The sequence below is a fragment of the Nuphar pumila genome, chromosome 12 (genome assembly GCF_984573655.1).
Source record: "Nuphar pumila chromosome 12, dmNupPumi1.hap1.1, whole genome shotgun sequence".
Lineage (NCBI taxonomy): Eukaryota > Viridiplantae > Streptophyta > Magnoliopsida > Nymphaeales > Nymphaeaceae > Nuphar > Nuphar pumila.
The window spans coordinates 52,508,064-52,514,543 of NC_143260.1; the positions used below are offsets into that span (position 1 = coordinate 52,508,064).

The following is a 6,480-nucleotide window of genomic DNA, read 5'->3' on the forward strand; positions in this document are numbered from 1 at the left end:
GTCCAGCAGTAGGAATAGATCAAATAGATGAATATCAACATCACCCTCTGTCTATCATGCAGAATATTTGTGCTTGCTCTGGTATGGTGGCAACGATTGAAGATGATTATGGTCGTTATATTCTGTGTAAGCTTCGATATACTTCATAATAAATATGTCATAGTCATATGTGCCATGAATATATCGATGTATACACAGAAGATAACAACCATAATCATCATCGAAGATTATACAGATCTTTTCTCACAGCGTGAAACAACTACGTTATCAGCATCAAAACCCATCTATCAAGCACAGGTAGAAGGAATACAGAAGAACAAAGAAGAAAGAAAAATACAAGGAAGAAGAAGAAGAAGAAGAAGGACAAGAAGAAAAAGAAGAAGGCAGAGGAGAAAAAAGAAGAAGAAGAAGAAGTTGCGCTGCCACAGAAAAGAGGATAAATAGATTAGGGTTTTAGACATGGACAATGGGTCGGGTCGGGTAGGGTTTTACATAGATTAGGGTTTTTCACATATCTATATTAGGGTTTTACATAGAATAAGGTTTTACGCACGTGTACACAAATCAACACGATGTTTAGACTTAGTAAAGTACAAATCGATTTACAACTTGATAACTATTAAAAAGTTGCAAATCACTATCACTGTTATATAGAAGAAGTGTTCTATCACGATCTGTAGAGCAACATACATTAAGTTAAATTTGCAAATCATTATCACTGTTTTATAGAAGAAGTGTTCTATCAAGATCTGTACAACAACAGACCTAAATAAAAAACGATTTGTCCTATCGCGATTTGCGTTTACGAGCTTTGTCTATGGGAACGATATCCTATAGCGATTTGATTTTATGAGCATTTTCTACGTGAATGATATGTCGTATCACGATGTACCTAATGACTGATTCATAAAAAGCGAAAAGAAAATAGTTGTAAACAAATCGACACAATGTTTAGACTTACTAAAGAACAAATCAACACGATGTTTAGGGTTTAGAATTTAGGGTTTAGGGTTTCGGGGTTCGGAGTTATGGTCTAGGTTTTAGGGTTTAGGGTTTAAGGTTAAGGGTTTAGTAATTTATTAAGGGTTTAGGGTTTAGGGTTAGGGTTTAGTAAGATATTAAGAGTTTAGGGTTTAGGTTTAGGGTTTAGGGTTTAGGGTTTAGGTTAAGGTATAGTAACAAATCGACATGATGTTTAGACTTAGTAAAGTACAAATCGATTGACAACTTTATAACTATCACAGTTTGCTTTTACGAGCGTTTTCTATGTGAATGATATGTCGTATAGCAATTTACTTGATACTGATTCATAAAAGGCGGAAAGGAAAGACAATAAACAAATCAACACGATGTTTAGACTTACTAAAGAAAAAATCAACACGATGTTTAGGGTTTGGGGTTTAGGATCTAGGGTTTTGGGTTTTAGGTTTTGGATTTTGGGTTTATGTTGTAGGGATTGGGGTTTAGGGTTTATGATTTCGGGTTTAGGGTTTAGGGTTTAGGGTTTAGGGTTTAGGGTTTCAGGTTTAGGGGTTATGGTTTAGGGTTATGGTTTAGGGTTAGGGTTTAGGGTTTAGTAATATATTAAGGGTTTAGTGTTTACCGTTAGGGTTTAGTAAGATATTTAGGGTTTAGGGTTTAGGGTTTAAGGTTTACGGTGAGGGTATAGGGTTTAGGTTTAGGGTTAGATATTTGTAGTATGTAATTGAAACCTGTGTGTGAGGAATAACAATTGTAGCGACATGAGGTGGCCATTTGCGTGTTCAAATCATTGCTCATTTAGGGTTAGTATAAATCGCTATTGCATCAAACGTATAAATTGTTCCTACTTTAAATATACAAATCGATGCTTTAAACTTACAAATCGATGCAGAAATCGCACCCTTCATAAGTACATATCGTTGCAATGTTTGGGCTTCAACAGTAAACCTCGTTGTACAATTTAGCAAACTTACAAATCTTGCTAACTTTATATATCAAATCGCTACTACATTAAATGTATAAATCGTTGTTGATTTAAATGTATAAATCATAAATCATGTCGATTTGGCTTTGTTACCAAAATATGTGTCATTCATTTATAAAAGAAACATCGTTTCACATCCCGCTAGTTGTCAAAAATCGATATGCCTTGTGAGACCTGTATTTCGATTGACGATTTATGAGATTTACACAATGACGTCTATGTCAGCCACAACGATTTACCTTTGTATAGAAAATATTGGAATAGTATAACGCAAATCATGGTTGTAGTAATATACTATCGATTTGAGAGATATTGTTTTGTTTGTTAATATCAATTTGTAAGCTATTATGCTTATGTTTATCGTATCGATTTATAATATGAATAAGCGATTATGCTGAATTGTCGTATCGATTTGTAGTATATTATGCAATATGTACATCAATTTGTGTGTTCAAATCATTGCTCATTTAGTGATTTCTATTAAAATCATTGCACATTATTTGAAGTATGAATCGTTGTAAATAGATATTGTGTTTGCTAGTGTCAATTATTATGATATTTGTCGTATGAATTACGTCAAAACATGCTAATACTATAAATCATTAGTTTTATTGGCATGGTAAATAATAACTCGAAGATCATTACAAATAACTAAATGGCATTGAATGTTGAACAAAGTTTATAAAGTTTGCATACCAAGTTAATAAATTCCAATTTATTATACTCCTCACGAGTGATACCTTATCATGCTTTGTCATGCTTCAAACCACCTTTCCTTTGGCAGGGTCAACCCATTCTTTGTAAAGATCTTCAATTATTTATTTTCGATGAGTATGTACAACCATTACGAATGAGCTCATTTGCTTGTAAAGGATATGTAGGATCTGACCCCTGATACAGAGTTGTCAGAACTTCTGCAAAAGAACATGGAGCTACCAGTTGTAGAGTATACTTTTGAATCTGCTCTTGTTGATTTAATATCTTATAGATCCTCAGCTGCACGACAAAGGGTGGTCTGACAACATATGACGGTAAAAGGTGCTCCGACAACAGACAACGGCAAAGGGTGCTCCCGCGACAGCAGATGACGACAAAGGGTGCTCCTCCGAAGGTGTAAGGGTGATCCAGAATGGAGAGGGCGACATATTTCGAGGTTGAGACTCTTCAAGCAAAGGTGTTTACTGCTTAGTGCGAAAACAAAAGGTTATCCTCCATTTTCTGGCTGGAAGACATTTTGGTACATTACTCGAAACGTCGTTTCATAGCGCTAATGGCGGGAAAGGATACTTAAGTCTTTGCAAACGCACCAAACTTCGATGCTAAGTGATGCAAACACACACGGGGAAATGAGCCCCACATGCTTACAAACATGGCGCTCATTCAGACCCAAGAACACGCACCTGCGTGTTCAGGGGGGAACATATAACATGTTCGCTTCTAGTGTTACTAGTTGAGATTAAGCTCTCAATTAATTATAGTTGAGAGAATCCCCTCAGCCTCATCCTTCCCAACCTCTTCCTAACCAATTTCCAATTCCCTAACTCTCCCATTCCCCCTCCTAGCCAACCCCCATAGTTCCATGCTTCAGCAGATTTTCCTTCTCCCTCTCTTTCTCCCAATTTCACCATTGAAGCTTGGCTTCTTCCCTAAGCATACCAATAGCCGGTATCACCACTAACAGCAGTACTTCTAGCAAATGGCATCTTTTGATAAGGTGCATGTATGATGTACTCAGGTCTCGTAGTCTGCGTTGTGATTGGACATTTCAGCAAAGTGATCGATATACAACTATTAGTGAAAAAAAATATATCGTTTGGACTTTGGAGGCAGAAAGCATTTCTAGAAATACCCATCTGAGACACGCTATTCTGAAAAGGAAACTGCAGTTTGCGTTAAAAGCTTTTGATGATGGAATTTGTCTAAGGTTACATATTCTGAATCATCAATTTCTGGCTCAAGCAAGCAAAAACTTAAGTCAGGAACATAGCCTTCATCCTTCATCATCAATACCAAACTTTCTTGTGTCTCACTTACTAAATTGAATTGGGGATTTGAACTGTCCTTAGCTAGGAATGAGTGAACAGATCCTCTTATCTGAATCCAACTACGGCCAGGCTCCTTTGTGAGCCCTCTTTCCTTGATCATTGCACGTACCCTCGTTGCATCATCCCATCTTCCAGCGGTTGCATATGTATTGCATAAAAGTACATAATACCCTGTCTCTTCAGGAAACATGTCAAAAATTTTCCTTGATATATGCTCTGCTAGTTCAATATCTTTGTGAAGTTTGCAAGCACCAAGTAAGCTTCCCAAAACATCAATATCTGGATCAACTGGCATACTCTTGATAAACTCCCATGCATCATTAAGGTGCCCTGATCTTCCAAGAAGGTCCACCATGCATGCATAATGTTCCATATCAGGTTCAATTCCGTAAGTTTTTGTCATGGATTTATAGATTGACCAACCTTGGTCAAGCATACCTGCATGACTGCAAGCTGATAGCAGTGCAACAAATGTTAAATTGTCAGGTTTCATTCTTGCATTCAGCATCTCATTGAAGATTGTACAAGCATGACTTCCATTTCCATGCATTCCAAGGGCACCAACCATTGTGTTATATGACACAGTATCCTTCTCCTTCATCAATTTGAAAACCTTCATCCCAAGTTCTAAATGCCCAGATTTGCAATACATGTCAATCAGAGAATTCCCTATGGAAACAGTTGACTCGAAACCACCCCTCATCACATATCCATGAATTTCCTTCCCCTGTCTCACCATTGCCAAGTGGGTGCACAATGGAATTATGCTCAAAAGGGTGATGGAGTCTGGCTTCATTTTCTCTTTTTGGAGCTGTCGTAACAGTTCAAAGGCTGATTTAATATTTTCATTGAGAGCATATCCTGTGATTATGGAGTTCCAAATAGCAATATCTCTTTCCAACAAGATCTCAAACACCATTTCTGCTTGTCTCATCAATCCGCATCTGGCATACATGTCTATCAACGCACTTCTGACAAACACGTCAAACTCCAATCCATTTCTTATGACAAAGTTGTGGATTTCCTTTCCCTTATTGAAATTTTTCAGACCAGAAAAGGCAGGAAGCAGACCAGCTATAGTAACAGAATTTGGTCTAACACCTGATTCGTTCATCCTGGTGTACATCTGCAAACTCTCCCCATACTCGCGATTCTGAGAATGTCCAGCAATCATGGTACTCCATGACACCACATCCTTGATGCCCATACTATTAAACAGGCATTTTGCTTCATGGGTACTCCCACATTTGCAGTACATATCAATCAAAGCGTTCATCACGCACAAATCGCTTTCAAAACCACACTTCACAATAATACCCTGAACGGATTCACCTTGCACAAGAGCCCCCATCCTGCCGCAACCAGGAAGGATGGTTGCCAGTGTCACAGAATCGGGCTTCAGGCCCTCCGAGATCATCTTCACAAACAAAGACAATGCGTTGGACCAGCTTCCACTTTGAACACTACCACAAATCATGGCACTCCAAGAAATCAAATCTCTCTGAGTCATTTTCTCAAACACTATGCGCGCTTCACCTACACTACCGCACCTCGAGTACATGTCGATAAGCGCACACTCCACAAATGCGTTAGGACAGCGCTTCTGCTGAGCCCAACATTCGTGGATGAAATCGTGCACCTTCCTACCCTGTTGAAGATCAGACAGACCAGAACAAGCCTTCAGCACCCATGGGAAGGTGAAATTGTCAGGTGTTAGCCCTTCAGAGAGCATCAACTCATAAAATTCAAGCGTCTCCTCAAACAGCCCCCGGTTGAGAAATCCTTTCATAACCGAATTCCAAGCAAAGACAGTCCTCGTGGACAATAGATGGAAGACACAGAGAGCCTCGTTGAGCCTGTCACAGTTGACATACATGTTCACCAACTGTGCTCCCAAGGTCACATCATTGGGGTGATAGCCACTCACTACTAGAAAACCATGCACTTGTGTAACCTCGCTCGGTGAGTAGACATTCTTAGCAGATTTCAAGACCATGAAGATGGTGTCAAAGTTCGAGAGTCTGGATCTTTGAGGTGGACTTGTAGGGATGGTGGCTCCGTAAGGCGGGCCCTGTGAGGAGAACGGCTGCTTCTCGTGGATGTGGTAAGGAAGGGTCGGAGCAGTGGTGATCTTACAAACGATCAAACACTTGGCGGACGGTTTTGATTGGAGTCTTTGGACCAAAGTAAATAACCAATTCATGCTTCCATGCGTAGGACAGTCAGAACCCCAAATTTATTATTGAAGAAGCATCGAGGAGAATTCATTCCATGTTAGTTTGTTGCAAGGTAAAGGATGGGAAGAACTTGGGATCCAGGGATCCTCCAACTGGGGCTGGCTAACGAGATGGTGACTCGGCTTGTATACCGGGTGAGCCTAGCCATGAGGAGCTCGTTTAGCTTAAATGAGACAGTGTGTTTGGCTTGGGAGAGTAGGTCTCTCTCTCTCTCTCTATATATATATATATA

General features: G+C 39.3%; 1 pseudogene; it reads right to left on the bottom strand.

Moving 5' to 3' along the window:
- Positions 1-3,829: 3,829 nt before the first annotated feature.
- LOC149820904 (putative pentatricopeptide repeat-containing protein At3g01580 pseudogene) lies at positions 3,830-6,214 on the bottom strand (annotated as a pseudogene).
- Between the last annotated feature and the right edge of the window lie 266 nt (positions 6,215-6,480).